The sequence below is a fragment of the Dama dama genome, chromosome 1 (assembly GCF_033118175.1).
Source record: "Dama dama isolate Ldn47 chromosome 1, ASM3311817v1, whole genome shotgun sequence".
Classification (NCBI taxonomy): domain Eukaryota; kingdom Metazoa; phylum Chordata; class Mammalia; order Artiodactyla; family Cervidae; genus Dama; species Dama dama.
This window is the reverse complement of record NC_083681.1, coordinates 32,221,863-32,238,388: the sequence shown is the minus strand read 5'-3', so window position 1 is coordinate 32,238,388 and position 16,526 is coordinate 32,221,863. Positions and strand designations below refer to the sequence as shown.

At 48.8% G+C, this 16,526-nt stretch overlaps 1 protein-coding gene across 1 annotated transcript in view; it reads right to left on the bottom strand.

Annotated features, from left to right (window-relative positions):
- The window catches only part of GRIK4 (glutamate ionotropic receptor kainate type subunit 4), a 227,549-nt gene that overhangs the window by 42,345 nt on the left and 168,678 nt on the right, over positions 1-16,526 (bottom strand). The window lies entirely within an intron of this gene.

Genomic DNA, 16,526 nt, shown 5'->3' with positions numbered 1-16,526 from the left:
TCTTGATTCCAGCTTGTGCTTCATTAAATCAGATAATATTTGTAGAGCAACTATTAGCACCGCACCTGGCATCTAGTAAGTGCTCAGTAAACAGCACCCACGACTATCTTTGGTGCAATATCACCCAGGGAACAGGTGAAAGGTTAGCCTAGAGAGTCACAAGGGGTTGAGCTCAGCATACAGGAGCCTCAGGGGAGAGGACTCAGATGTCCGTGAAGCGCCCGCTTCCTGGTACACATGGTGTCACTCTCTCCACCAACACCTATACTCCAGGAAATAAAACCGGCAAGCACAAGCAGAGGTTGATTGCAAAGGAGGTTGGAGGGGACATCCTTGGTGGTCCAGTGGCTAAGACTCTGTGCTCCTAATGTAGGGGGCCCAGGTTCAATTCTTGGTCAGGGAACTAGATCCCACATGCCATAACCAAGAGTTTGCATGTCACAACTAAAGATTCCGTGAATTGTAACTGAGACCCAGCACAGTCAAAACAAACAAAGATATATATACATACATGTAAAACAAAGGCAGTCGGAGGACAAATGTGTGTGATGAGAGCTGAGCAATCATTTAGGCCAACTAAAGCTTAAAGACGGAAGACAGAGGGCTGTGACTCAGAGAGCAAACTAGAAGATGGGGTCAATTTCAGAGTGAGACAACTCATCCCAGACATTCCCACCCCATGAGGAGAGGAAAGAGGGGGAGGAGGCTTAAGCTCCTCTTTCTCAAGATAATATTGGTGTGGGATGTAGAGCGGGGTTGCACATACACCGGGCCCAGCTTTGGGGACCAGGGGAAGGTGGAGCCAGGAAGGGAGGCAGGGATTTGTATGGGAAGTGTTTGGGGGGGCCCGTGGCTGCCCTGGGAGGACAGCCCCAGGGCAAATGGCATCTCTGCTGCCCTAGTCTACTGAATGCACCAGCACTTCTGGGCCACTGTGTGTTTTCCCTGTTCCTGGTCAAAGGGATCATCTGAAAATCTACCACTGGTTCTTGGCATTGGGATGTTCTGTCCAGGCTCTGAGGTCTTTGGGGTCAAGGGCTATAATGGTTCATTCTTTTACACATGGCTTCATGGCATTCCATCCATCTACTTATCCATCCCTCCGCCCATCCATTTACTTACCACCCATCCATCCATCCATCTATCAACCCATTTATCTACCATCCATCCATCCACCCACCCACACATTTATCTACCATCCATCCAGCCATCCACCCAAACATTTATCTACTATCCATCCATCTGTGTGTGTGAGTGCTAAGTCACTTCAGTCGTGTCTGATTCTGTGCAGCCCTATGGACCACAGCCTGCCAGGCTCCTCTGCTATGGGATTCTCCGGGAAAGAATACTAGAGTGGGTTGCTCTGACTTCCTCCAGGGGATCTGCCTGATCCAAGCGTCAAGGTTTTTACCATTAGCACCATCTGGGAAGTCCATCCATCCATCTACCCACGTATTTATTTACCATCCATCAATCCACTCATCTATTCATCCATCCATCCATCCACCCATTTATCTACCCTTTCATCCATCCTATAATTCCTAAGTATGCTGGGGGCTGGTCCAGGTGCCATCAGCATACAGATGAACAAGACAGATGTAATTTCTGATCTCAGAGAATTTGCATTCTAGTCTCACAGTAAGCAAGGTGATTTCATTTGGCAACAGTTTCTTTGAAGATGATACAACAAGGTACTGTGGAAGAGAGGGGTTCAGAGACAGGATGGCAGTCCCTTAGGTGGCAGAGAAAGAATACTTCCTGGAGGAGGAAACATCTGGATTAGACCTAGATAACCAGGTAGAAACAGTAGATTGGAGACTTTGAAGGAACAGGTTTCTGCTAGAAGAGCACAAACCATATGCTGGACCTGGGCATGCCATGTACAAGGAGTCAAGAGAAGATCAGAGAGAGTGGGGCCAGTGATGGGAGATGCAAGGTCTTGTGAGCTCTTAATTATTTCTTTAGATGGTAGGGACGTTGGTGAAATTGTGACTGACGAAGGTAGTTGTTATTCAGTTGCTAAGTCATGTCCTACTCTTTTCGACCCCATGGACTGCAGCACACCAGGCTTCCCTGTTCTTCACTATCTCCTGGAGTTTGCTCAAACTCACGTCCATTGAGTCGCTGATACTATCCAACCATCTCATCCTCTTTCACCCCCTTCTCCTCCCACCCTCAATCTTTCCCAGCATTTTCCAAAGAGTCAGCTCTTTGCATCAGGTGGTCAAAGTATTGGAGCTTCAGCTTCAGCATCAGTCCTTCCAATGAATATTCAGGATTGATTTCCTTTAGGATTGACTGGTTTGATTTCCTTGCAGTCCAAGGGACTCTCCAGATTCTTCTCCAGCACCACAATTTGAAAGCATCAGTTCTTCAGTGCTCAGCCTTCTTTATGGTCCAACTCTCACAATAGTACATATTAGTGGAAAAAACCATAGCTTTGACTATACAGATCTTTTGTCATCAAAGTGATATCTCTGCTTTTTAATATACTGTCTAGGTTTGTCATAGCTTTCCTTCCAAGGAGCAAGCCATTTAATTTCATGGCTGCAGTCACCGTCCACAGTGATTTTGGAGCCCAAGAAGATAAAATCTGTCACTGTTTTCACTTTTCCCCCTTCTATTTGCCATGAAGTGATGGGACCAGATGCCATGATCTTAGCTTTTTGAATGCTGAGTTTTAAGTCAGCTTTTTCACTCTCCTCTTTCACCCTCATCAAGAGGTTCTTTAGTTACTCCTCGCTTGATGAAGGTAGAACATGGAGGAAATGTTTTTGTTCACTGAAAAAGGGAGCAAATGTTGGCCCAGGGAGATTTGTCACCAGCTTAAAGCTCAGGGACACACCTAGACTTCCAACTCAAGGTATTTTTTTCTAAGATCAAGAGGACATGTGAACTTGCCACCAATGCCACCACCTTGTCACCTAACAGAGGCTATGTCTCTCACAAGAGATGACCCAGAGACCGTTCCTCTGGAGGGAATTTCTGCTCCTTGTGTCTGCTTGCCCCAGACAAGAGGGCAAGGAGAGGGGGTCAGAACTGCGGCAGGTTCCCACTGACACTTTTAGAAGGCAGTCAGAGATCACGCCACAGGAGTATGAGCAGCCATGTGGTACTTCAGTTTTGTGCTGATCAGTTAGACTTTTGTGGTCCCCAGACAGGTGTGGCAAGGAGAAGTTAGCCCAATTAACCCAGGCCAGCCTGGGACAGGGAAGGACCCAGCCCTGGAAGAGCACATCTTGCAGAAAGGCAGGCCTGTGGACCCATGTGTTTGGGGATGGATGGAGGAGGAACTGAGGCTTTAGGTCCGGAGAGGAAGTGCAAGCAGAGTCTTATGCGAGAGGCGGGTAACAGGCGGCAGGGAAGGAGAGCAGCGGTCTGACCTTGTCTGAGAGTCACAGCATGCCAGGGATACTGAGGACATTACAGTTCATTGAGTTCTCATAATAACCCTGGGGCGGATGCTACTATCTCCATTTTGAGGATGAAGATGTGAGTGGGGTGGATCAGAAACACTGGCTGGCTTGTCCAAGCACCCGGGGTCAGGGATGCGGCATGGGGAGAGGGGTGGAGGATGGATGAGCACGCTCAGCTCCCCCCATTTCACTACCTCCTGCCTCTGATGACCCTCAAATGGAGCCTGGGCCCAGCTCTGCCCTCTCGCTGGCCTCCCTCACCCATCTTTCCTCCACACTCTATTTCTCCACCTCCAACTTCTGCCTGTACTTCAGACCCATGTCGTCTATTTCTCATCTCTGCCACCTAAAGCAACTTGTTTTTTCCAGAGACTGTTTGTCAGTTCATGACTTCACCAGGCACTTGTCATCTAAAGCCGAGACCAGGAGTCAGCCAGAGTCTCCCCGTCCCACCTCCCTGCTGTCTCTCATTCAACAACCAAGCCTCATCCATCCTGCCTCTGAAACGCCCATGTAATCCATCACTACGGCCCAGGTCTGACCGCCACTGTCATCACTCAAGTCTTCACTGGGATTATTCAGTAGCTCCTGCACTGGTCTCATTGCTTCTAGTTCCTCCCCACTCCATCTGTCCAGCTGAGTGGGTGCCAGGGGCACTTGGGGTCCTCGAACATGACCGTGCATTACAACCACCTGGAGGGCCTATGAAAATGCATGTTGCTGGGCCCTACTCCAGACTCTGATTCAGCAGGTCTGGATGGGACCCCAGAATTTGGGTTTCTGACGAGCCCTAGGGAATACTGCTGCTGCTGGTTTCAGGACCACACTTTGAGAACCACTGCTCTAGAATCAGTTTCCAGCAAAAGGTCTGAGCACATCACTGCCCCCTTAAAGAGACTCCGGCAACTCCCTGTGTGTGCGTGCGCGTGTCCATGCGCACTCAGTTGCTAGGTTGTGTCTGACTCTTAGTGACCTCATGGACTGTAGCTGGACTGTAGGTTCCTCTGTCCATGGGATTTCCCAGGCAAGAATACTGGTGTGGGTTGTCATTTCCTTCTCCAGGGGATCTTTCGGACCCAGCGATTGAAGCGGTGTCTCCTGCTTGGCAAGAGGATTCTTTACCACTGAGGCACCTGGGAAACCCCCAGCAACTACCTACTAGCTTTCAAATACGGTCCAAACTCCTTACAGTGATATTCACGATCTGTCCCACACTTTCTCTCCAGCGTCACTTCAAGCCCTGATCTCTCGTCAATCTATGATGCAGCCACATTGCTCTATTTGTGTTCCTTACACCTGTCACATATTTCAAACTCCATGTCTTTGCCCACACAGTTCCCTCTGCCTGTAACTCTTTCCTCCTTGGCTCTTGTCAATTCCTACTTATCCATTAAAGTCCAACTTGACTATTAACTTCCCTTAGAGGCATCACAGTGTGTTAGAATGACCATGGACTTTGATGTCAGGCTTGGCTTTGAATTCCAGAATCAATCAACTTGTTAGCTTAGTCTCTCTGTTAAGCTGGGGCTAACCTCAGCATCCTCACTATAAACTGTGAATAATAACATTCATTTGTAAGATTGTTGTCGGAGAGGAAATGACACATAAGAAATGCCTGGCAGGTAGTAGCTCCTCAATAAACAATAGCTATTATTATCGTTATTGCTGCTCTAAAGTCTTGCCTGGCTTCCTGGAGCTGCATAATTTCTTTTTTTCCTGTATTCCCATAAAATTTTGTATATGATCCCATTTTGCATACATCTCATGCTGTGGTCTCATTTGTATGCAATGGGCCTCATTCTTATTATACCTGGGGGCCATTGTACAAATTATAAAAATTGATCCTCCTAGCAAACTTAGTGGGCACATGACTTGGCAAACTAAAGACGTCTTTGCAGGAAGAAAATTTACAGGTGGATAGAGGCTCACACCAGAGCACAAGCTTGGTGAGCTGTGTGAGGCTGGGTTTCAGCCCCAACCCACCCCTTGTACAATATACAATTTGCACAACCGTCCTTGGAGGCTCTGTGAAGGTAGAATGTGAATCTAGTGAAAGTAAAAACTGGGTCTTATTTAACCTGAAGTCACAACCAGTGTTGAATCAATGCCTGTAGGGGCAGGTAATAGCGCCTGAGGATGGGAAGCACTTAAGTAGGGTGAGTAGGGCCCTGTCCCCAGGTTCAGGAAGAGCATTCTTAACTCCTAGAGGGAAGGGAGGGACAAGACTCAGGGTTGGTAACATCAGAGATTCAGGCTTTGGAGAAAAATCACCAGCTGAGTTACCGGGTATTTTGGGGAACAACGGCTTCCCTTGTGGCTTCCCTGGTAAAGAATTTGCCTGCAATGCAGGAGACCTGGGTTCGATCCCTGGGTTGGGAAGATCCCCTGGAGAAGGGAGAGGCTACCCACTGCAGTATTCTGGCCTGGAGAATTCCATGGACTGTATAGTCCATGGGGTCTTGAAGAGTTGGACAAGACTGAGCGCCTTTTCTTTCACTTTGGGGAACAAGACAGAGGTTACATGTCCTCATGCCCAACTGGACCTGTTCAAAGCACCCTTGATCTCAGACTACAGCCTGGGGCATGGTCGAGCCCGTAGGTGACACCTCACCTCCGCCATGTGAGGCGGGCAATCAGGACTACAGGACTCTTAGGAGACATTAAGATACCACTTTTCGCAGTTTCCTTCCCCACTCCCGCCCCAAGTCAATTCCCTACTGCCTGGCCCTTCTGTGTCACAGCAAGACAACCTCTCAGAAGGCTTTCAGACGCCTTAATTAACCCACTTTCACTTACTCTGCAGACCCTCACTCCCCTAAACAGCTGCTACTCGGCTGGGAAGGCGGAAATAATTCCCAAGAAGGAAGCCTTCTGACAAATTTCCCAGGCCGCTTCTAGACACTCATGGGGTTTGGAGGCGTTCCCAGTCTGGAGCTGCTGGGGCAGCTGCGAACATAACTGAACTCCAAAGCCCCTGGGATTCCCATCCACAGCAGCTTCTTCAGTAGAAGGAACCCTCCCGGAATCTCAGGACAGCCAGGCAAAGCTCTGCTCTCTCTTCCTGAATCTGTGGCTGATTCTCTGGGCCTCATGGTCCATGATCCCAGAGAGGGAACCATCTTGACACTGCTTCTTGGGAGATGGGCATTTAAGTTGTGCACCCTCACAGCTGATGCACACTCTCACGCCCTGGTCCTGCCCTGCTTAGGGCTCCCTTAGCAACCTACTCACCTCTCTCCTGCCCACCCTGGAGCACACGGCTTCTTTTATGTGCCTGTATTCTGCCTACCTCCATAACACCTCGCCTGTAAATTCTCAAAGACAAAACCAAATCTCACCTATCCTTTCCCCCCAAACCTCCAGCACAGTAACTGACTCACTGTGTTAAATTACTATCTGCTGATTGATTAATCAATTCATGGCCCAGTTTTCCAAGCCTCAGGTTAACAATTGGGTTGATAGAAACCTGCTAAGGAATGAACTCCCTAAGTTTATTCAGGAAACGCTTATCACCTGGTGCCTTGCTCTGCATGACCTAAAGAACTATCTGATACACTTTCCTGTGTCCCAGGCACTGTGACAGGTGCATGTGGATATCAAGAGGAATGAGATACTGTGCTTGCCCGCAAGGAACTGCCAGTCTCATCACCACCAAGAATCCATCCTAGCGGTCCGCAGTGAGGAGTCATTTCTGCCTCCTACTTTATCAGTTGAAAACGATGTAGTTTATATCTATAACAGAGCTTTATTCCATACAACTTGGTGTTAAAATACTTATGCCATCTGTCTGCCTTTCCAGTGGGAGAGCTCCTGGAGGAAAGAGACCTGGTTTCAAATTCTAGTGATTCTAGGCGCTGGCCTCTCTGGGGCTGTGTGTTCTTAGTCTGTAAAAAGGAAGTAGTTATAACACCCACTTCCCAGATAATGCAGTTGAGGATGTAAATATCATCCATGTGTCCCTCTCAATCTGGCCACGCAGCGCCTCTTCTTTTTTTGCCATTCTGGTCCAGTCTATTCCTTCCTCTCCATTCTCCTAGCACGTAGATGCAGAGGACAGGAAGTCTGTACCAAAATCATGCTCCATTCCAGCCCCCAGTTCTCATGCGTCCCTGGTGGTGCAGTTAGGCATGCACAAGACAGGGGTCTGAACAGCGTATGAATCTGGGCTCTGGCTGCTTGCTGTGAGTCTGCGCTTGGGTTCATTGTTGACTCTCTGAGCCTCCATTTCATCTGTAAAATGGAGTAATAATCCCTCTCAGACTATGCACGGATTAAATGAAATAGCATCTGCCGAGTTCCTACATAGTGGCTGCCCTTGTCAGCAACTGTCATCGTCCTCCTCTCCCTCCTGGGGGCTCAGCTTTGAATAAGGACAGGGTGCCTTCATCAGATGACCACTCTCCCCATTCTAATTCTCTACAGAGCCATGGAGAGCAAGAGGAAAAAATCTGAAGGCCCACAACAGAGCCCTCAGCTGAAAGCCGGTGACGGCCAGGTAGGTATTGTCTGGGGCTCATGTTCATTGCAGGCTGAGGGTCCAGAGGCCCAGCTGCAGTCTTCTAGGGGGTGTGCACCCCAGCCGTAAATGTGGAGAGAGGACAGCGGTCACAGAGACAGACAGCAGCACCCAGCTGCATGGGCAGCAGCTGAGACAGACATCTCAGAAGAAAGGCACAGTGGCTGCAGTTTCAAAACTGCTTTCATTGGCTTTTTATCGGGTGGGTAAAAGGACTCGGGTAATAGAAAGGAACCTTTGAGGACTCCAGATGAGACAGACAGTTGTAAGGGAGGGTCTGACGAGAGATGGAGAGTGAAGGTGGTTGTCGTCCAGGAAGCAGCCCAGGGCTCTGGCCCTTTTATTCTCAAGGACAACGGCCTGTGGATAATGAACCAGACAAGATGGATTTCCTCCCTTCCCACATCTCGGGGGTTGTATGCAGGGACCACTGCTTGACACACATGCCGCATGAAGCCAGTCCAGGAAGGACCTTGCCCAGAGTCAGACAGCCTTCCCTCTTTTCCTGAGAAGCAGGACAACCTGCTTAAAAGTCCCCAGGAAAGGGGAGCTCCCGCACTCAGTAGGTCCTAGAATGAAAGGCCGAGACCCCACACTGTCGCCGTTTTCTCCTGGTCATCTTCACTGACCCTGCTTTCATTCAGGCCTCATCCCGCCCCCTGCATCCCTGGGGCTTATCATCTGATAAGCATAACTGAATCTGGTCTTCCCACATCCAATTCATCCCCATCTCGCCTCCCGGACTAACTTTCTGGGACCAAAGCCAATTACAGCACTCCTCCCCTCCTGGAATAAAACAAACCAACCACCTCTCTCTCTCTTCAAAAGCTCCCCATTAGCCCTCTGGACATAGTTTAAATATACAAACATATAAATCCTGTCACCACTGGCCCCTGCCTATAGCTCTACCCGCCTCCACTCCCTGCCATACTTGATGCCAGCCGCACAGAACCATTTGCACTGCCTGGTATAATCTCAGTATTTTCTGCACCTAAAATATTCTTTTCTACTGAGATGATGCTCCTCCATCCTCAACACTCTGTTCCACGGTCCCTTCCTGGGTGAGTCCTTCCCTGCTCACTCCTGTACAAACCTTGTTCGTGTGTCCGCCAGCCCTACCAATGTCGCTCACTACTCAAGTGACCCACATTATCTGCTTCGTGACTCAGTTTCCTCACCTGGAACATCTGGTTATCATGAAGACAAACGAGTCAAGCGTGTAGAACAGTGCCTGGCCCACAGGAAACACTTAATAAATGTTGGTCATTGTTATCTTCACCATTGTTGTTGTCGTTCAGTCATTAAGTAGTGCCTAACTCTTTGTGACCCCATAGACTGCAGCACACCAGGCTTCCCTGTCCTTCACTATCTCCTGGAGTTTGCTCAAACTCACATCCATCGAGTCGGTGATGCCATCCAACCATCTCTGTCACCCCCTTCTCCTCCTGCCCTCAATCTTTCCCAGCATCAGGGTCTTTTCCTATGAGTTGGCTCTTTGCATCAGGTGGCCAAAGTATTGGAGCTTCAGCATCAGTCCTTCCAATGAATATACAGGGTTGATTTCCTTTAGGATTGACTGGTTTAATCTCCTTGCTGTCCAAGGGACTTTCCAGGATCTTTTCCAGTACCACAATTCAAAAGCATCAATTCTTTAGCACTCAGCCTTCCTTATGGTCCAACTCTCACATCCATACGTGACCACTGGAAAAACCACAGCTCTGATTATGTGGATCTTTGTCAGCACTGTTAATATTATTAATAGAGCATGTATCACACGGTACTGGAATTTGTGGTTCACTTGTCTCTTTGAGTAGGTCCTGAACTCCTTACCAGCAATTCCTCCCATCCCAACGGTTCTTGTCAGAGAGTGGGCACTTTGATGAATGAGTGAATGAATGAATGAATGAATGACTTGCTGAATTATCATTGGAGCCCACCTCCTCCTATCTGAGTAAACACAGGGACCAGGCTTTAAGAGGAAGAGAAAGTCCCCCCCTTGAACATGGCTGTCACATGGGAAAAGAGTAGAGCATTCAGTTTTAGCCCCTGGATCAGTATCTTGATTTTAAAGAATAGAATTCCATGACCTATTTTCAGTTAAAATAGTCTCTGGCTTCAAGGTGAAAAGGAATCCCAGGGGACTAGTTGTATTTTTTTTTTTTTTTTAGTTCAGCGAAATGTCTCTCAACAACTTTCCCAGTGGATTGAGGCCACAGACAACCCACCCTGCCAGGCCTCGGCAAACCCTCTCCACAATCCTTTCTCCTAGGGGCCCAGGAGGGGAAAGGAATGAGGCATTTCAGCTTCATCTACACTTAATTCATCAAAATGTCATTGGTAAGAGCTATTTGATGTCCAAAGCTTATGAGCCTTGAATCTAAGCCTTCTAAAGCCCCTTTCTCTTTGAACCTAAATGGGCTGTTCTGCCAACCTGGCGTTGACTGCCAACGGGGGACTTGGTTCTGAGCTTTGAAGCTTGAGGGGGGCTCTCTCTCTCTTCCTGAACGTGCTTTAGTCTTTCCCAAGCTGGGCCCCTAGGATGTGAAATGCAATCTCTCCCCTTCCAGGATACCACTGCTCAGGGCTGAACCCACAAAGAAAGCTTCACACACAACTGGGGGAGCGGAGAAGGGGTCAGAAGGGTCATCCACTCACTTTACAAATAAAGTGCAGCCCCTTTATGGGCCAGAGTCAGACGTGGGTACCACGTTCTGGGCATCCTCCACAGGCTCTGCCTAGAAAGGCCTCTCAGAAGAGAGCACCATTCATGGCTGGAGGGAGATGAGGGTGTGAGTCCATCAGGAGAGGCCATGAGGACTCAGGTGCCCATCTGCTGTCTGTGGGACCAGGGGTGAATCATTTGTACTTCTAAGCCGCAGGGTGTTCACCCATAGGTCCACTTCACAGAGCCCTTATGGAGGATAAAGAATCAGGGCTGGGAACACAGTTTCAAACATGAAATCAACGCATACGTGTGTGTGGGGGGGGGGGGGGGGGCGGGTGACAAGGACAACAGCCAGGACAGACACACCCCTGACTGCACTGTTTCCCAGTGACCTGTCCGTGTCTCGGCGAGGACCCCAAACCCCTTCACGAATGCGCTTCTCCCCATCACCCCCCCGTCCTGCCCACCGTGATCCCACCAGGACTCCGCTCCAGCCACGTGACCATCCTTGCCTCTCCACAATGCCTAAGAGACGCAGGCGCTCTCGAGTCCCAGCAGCCGCTTCCACGAGCGATTTCATTTTAAACAACAGCCAACCTTTCAGCTCCATAGCTCCTTCTAGCTACAACCCTTTATCTTGCTTTCCCACAAGAGCGAAGCTTCTGTAAAGAGTATTCCACAATGATTCAACCATTGCAGTATGATTTCAATCCAGCCACCCACCGAAACCCCTCTTGTCCGTGACTTCTGCATTCTAAATCTGACGGGAGGCTCTTTTGTGCTTCCTTTCAAGAGGTGGGAAGCTTCTTTACCCGCCTCTCTCAGCAGCCTTCACAGGCTCTCCTCCCTCACCTCCCTCCTGAATGTATGATTTTCTCCCAGAGGGTTCCGTCCCTCCTCACAGCTGCAAACCACAGCTCGCCAACCACGCCAGCACCTACGCCTGGAGCCGCAGAGCCCACTCTAACCAACTCGCTGCTGAGCATCTCTACCTATGCATCCAAAAGGCTTTCCACAGTTACCGCTTCCAAAGCGGGAATCATCCCCCTCTTTCCTCCCAGACCTGTTTTTCTCCTGGGTTTTCCACTTCAAAGACTGGCACCACCATCCACCCAGACGTCCACATCAGTGTCCACAAGAGAAACCCGGGTGTCATTCATTCTACTCTCGTCCCTCTGCCATGGGCCACGCCTATTCAGTCCTTGAGTCCGGACAATGCATCGGTTAAATACCTTCCACAAGTTACCAAACAGAATTATACTATGATCTCATTTAAGAAAAAAACTTGTGTAAGTACACACTCATTAAGAAATCAGAAGGGATCATATTGAAATGTTAACCACGGGTATTACTGACTGGTGGAATTACAAGTAATTTTTTTTTTGTTTGTTTTTTAAAACACATATATTTTATAAAGATCGTATTTATTTTTCATCACTAAGTCTGTCTGACTCTTTTATGACCCCATGGACTGTAGCTCTCCAGGTTCCTCTGTCCATGGGATTCTCCAGGCAAGAATACTGGAGTGGATTGCCATTTCCTTTTCTAGGGGATCTTCCCAAGTGAGGGATGGAACTCCTGTCTCCTGCATTGGCAGGAGGATTCTTCACCACTGAGTCATTCTATATTACAGAAAAACTGTTACCTTTAAAGACAGCTTTTGAAGGCTTCTTCTGACTCCTAAGTTACTTTTGGTTCTCATCACCTCTTGCAACAATTCAATCTTCTCCCTGGTTCCCCTGCCTCCAGGACTTTCCCATCCCTCACCCATCTATGTTCCACACACTGTAGAAGGCCGTATAGGCCACCGCCCACTCCCTAGGCTCACTTCCCACCACGCTCTGTTCCAGCTGTAACATCCTAAAACGGAAACTACCATGCCCATTCCTGTCTCCAGGCCGTGGACTCTGCCTGGTTCCCTTCCTCCTGGCTTGATCTTCTCTCTCCACATCCCTGCTCTCCCTGGCCAACTTCTCCTGGTCCTTAAAGATTCAAGTCAAGCAACATCTCCTGCAGGTGTCTTCCCTACACATCAAAAGCAGAGTCAAGAGGCCCTCCTCCAGTCCTCTCACCAGCCCCTCTACCTCCCCATCCTAGCCTTTCTCACTCTGCTTTTACCCAACTGGCCCTCCAGAGTGACCCAGTGTCTGTCTCATTCAACTCTGTATCTGAATACCTCCAACAATTTCAATGAAAAATTCACTTTAAATAAATATACTGGGGTGACACAGGAGGATGTTGAGACTGTTCCAAGGGCATCTTCTTCTTCAATCTTTAGTCTATCTCCTCCTCTCTGCCAAGTACACCTCCACCAAAACACACCATCACAGCTGTGGGCTCAGCTTGTGAAGGGTTTGACTGGGGGCAAAATGAATCCAGACCCAAGAGGCTCCCAAACAGACACACTGCACATCTCCCCTACCCAGATATGGGCCTGGGGGGTGAGAGGCCAGACACCTGCCCAGATGATGTGAAGCCACTTGTTTTCACTCCAACCACACTCCTACTTTTAACAGGATTTACACTGAAAGACATACTCTGATGATTTTCAAAAGTAAGCAGAAAATATGTTTGAATGCTCTTTCATAACTAACATGCCATGAGTGCAAGCCCCACAGTCTTAGGTAAGCAGGTGACTGTGGATATGAAAGACTGAGGCTCTAGAACACCCAGTGGAGATGACCCAGGAGATGACTCTCTAAGCTGCATCACTCTGCATCCAGGAGGCTACTGCATTCCTCAAATGATCTAAATAAAGAGATTTCTGTCTATCAAACTTTCTGTGGGTGTGGGCATGCTCGTGTGTGTTATTTTAAATCCTTACAAAAATTCTTTCTGGATAAACACTGAAGCTTTGGGGGATGGGGGTGAGAAGGATAAAAAATGTTGCCCAAGAACACACAGCTAGTAAGTGAACTGACATTAGGTTTAACATCAAGATTCCCACTCTCAGACCATAAGCACTGAAGTCAGCTCACTCAGTCGTGTCCGACTCTTTGGGACCCCAGAGACTGTACCCTGCCAGGCTTCTCTGTCCATGGGGATTCTCCAGCCAAGAATAGTGAAGCAGGTTGTCATGCTCTCTTCCGGGAGGTCTTCCTGATCCAGGGATCGAATCCGGGTCTCCTGCATTGCAGGCAGACTCTTTACCGTCTGAGCCAGCAGGGAAGCCCCAAGTCAGCTGGACCAGGGTTTAAATGCTGACTCTAAACTTACCAGCTGTGTGATTTTGGCAGGTTATTTAACCTCCTTGAGCCTGCGTTTCCTCATCTGTATATAAGTGACAAATTTAGGTGAGATGACCTCTGAGGTCTCTTCTGTCTAGGACACTGGCTAGCCAACCCCAAGGCTTTGCTGTTATAACCTCTGATCTGTGCAACTTGGGGAAGGGGTCACACAGGGGGTCTGCGGGCCTTAGGACTGTTGTGATCCTAGGAGACATCAGGACAGACATATCAAGCACTGAACCTGGAGAAGATCAGGGCCAGCATATGTATTGAAAGAATGGATTAATTTCTTAATTAATTAATACTACCCAGCCACGTCTTGATGAGACCAAAGCAGCAGTGTTTTGACTTGAAAGCTGATCTGGGGTGAATTTTAAGATCCCAGTCTGATTGCCCAAATCATTCAGTATGGAGCTGCATGTCCTTGAGTCCTGGATCCTTTCCTCTTCCTGCCAGTCCACGTCACAACTCATTAAGGGGCTGATAAGGGGATGGCTGTGCACCGACTCCGACATCCCTGAAGTCACCCCACAAGTCACAAGGCAGCGCAAGGGAGCTGAAGAAACCGGCTCAAGGTCACCGAGTCCGGGAGTAAGACAGGAGGGGCGGTTCAGCTTTCTGAGGTTTAACCACTAGAGGGCGCCTCGACCGGGGTTCTAAACAGTAAGACTGCCTTGGGAGGGGTTCAGGAACTAACCTGAACCCTTTTTGGGGACCCCATCCTTTTTTGGGGACGCGTGGGCATCATCCGCTAGGGGTTTGAGCCTCAAAGATGGCAGAAGGCTTCGCCCCCAGTCTGTCCCTGTGAGAGGCTCTCAGGGCCCCCTGGGCCTTCTATGGTCTTCCATGATTGCCTGCAAGCCTCACTCTGCCAGCAAGGCCTCCCTCCTGGACTCTAGGAACTGGACAATTCACAGTCTCACTGAACAAGTCTTGCTGCTGGCCCCGCTGAGTCACTGCAAATGCTATCAGGAAAACTCCTAACCACCATCCCACCTCAGCCCTTAAATACCTTCCACACGCTTTTGACTACATAGAACTTTCCATCATGCATTGCCAAGGATTGCTTATTCAATACCCCAACTAACATTTTTATCCTTGGAGACTGGGATTTAAAAAAATGTATCTTTTATCCCAAGTTTGGTACATATAAAATGTGGCATGCGTACTCAGTCACTCAGTCAAGTCCAACTCTTTGTGACCCCATGGACAGTAGCCTGCCAGGCTCCTCTGTCCATGGGATTCTCCAGGCAAGAATACTGGAGTGGGGTGCCATTTCCTTCTCCAGGGAATCTTCCCAACCCAGGGATCGAACCCATGTCTCCTGCATTGGCAGGCAATTGTTTACCAGTGAGCCACCTGGAAAGCCCATATATAAAAGATTACAATCATGTTAATTTAACAGATAAAGAGATGAGAGGAAAGAAGGAGAGAAAAAAGCAAGCAAAGGTGAGAGGGATGGACAACACAAAGGAAGGGACTGGGCTTATGCGGAACTTTCTTGGTGACATCTCAGTCCAGCTGAGGTCGTGTGCTATGGTGGGATTCTGGAGTTAGATGCACCTGGGTTCAAATCCCAACCCTGTCTCACCCTGACGGCGTGCCTTCAGACAAATCATTCAAGCTCTCTGTTTAGGTGGCATATTTGTAAAACGAGGATAACGATGAACTATTAATAAAAGGTACGTTCCGAGAGGATTAGAGATGATGTATGTAAGGCCCCCTACACGCTGGCACTGGCTGGGAGGCTGCAGGGGCTCCTCCTGCACTTGGAAAGCACAGACGGAGACCAGTCGGTTCAAGGTCACTCCAAGAACCTAGGTCTGTGGTCTCTGCATTGGGTGCCAATCACCTACCCTGACGAGAAACACTCAAGTTATGGAAATACAGACAGTGAATTAATAACAACTTAATTTTTACAGATGTTAGTGGTTTGTGCCAAGAAAACAAGCGCTCTGGCCCTGGAAGAACTTTCTACAGTCTTGCTCTAACTGAATGATGATTGACATTTGAGGATGCTCACCTACATTTTAATCAAGTCTCCACATTCACCCTGAAAATTTACAGCCCTCCCAAGTGCACCATGGCCCTGGTCTGGAAGGGCACATTAAGGATAGCAGAAAATAATACTAGAAGTAACAGAATAGCTGTAACTGTGACCAATGCCTCTGACAGTCGGTCCCTTTTCCCTTGTTATTTAACCATGTCTCTTTGACAGCCCTTCTCAAGTGTCAAAGTCAGCTGATGTAGCTGTGTTCTACACTCTCAGGGCCTATCCAAGCTCTGCCAAGGGTACTGGTAATCAAAAAACTCATCAAAACTGGAACTCCCCTGGTGGTCCAGTGGTTGAGAGTCTGCCTGCCAATGCAGGGGACACGGGTTTGATCCTTGCTCCAGGAACCAGATCCCACATGTGTGTGTGCTAAGTCACTTCAGTTGTGTCTGACTCTTTGTGATCCTTTGGACTGTAGCCCGCCAGGTTCTTCTGTCCATGGGATTCTCCAGGCAAGAATACTGGAGTGGAGTGATCTTTCCAACCCAGGGATCAAACCTGCGGTCCTTACTTCTCCTGCATTGGCAGGTGGAATCTTCACAGCTAGAGCCACCTGGGAAGCCCTAGATCCCACATGCCACAGGGCAACTCAGCCTGTGTGCCACAACCGCTGAGCCTGTGAATCCGAGAGCTGGTGCTTCACAACCAG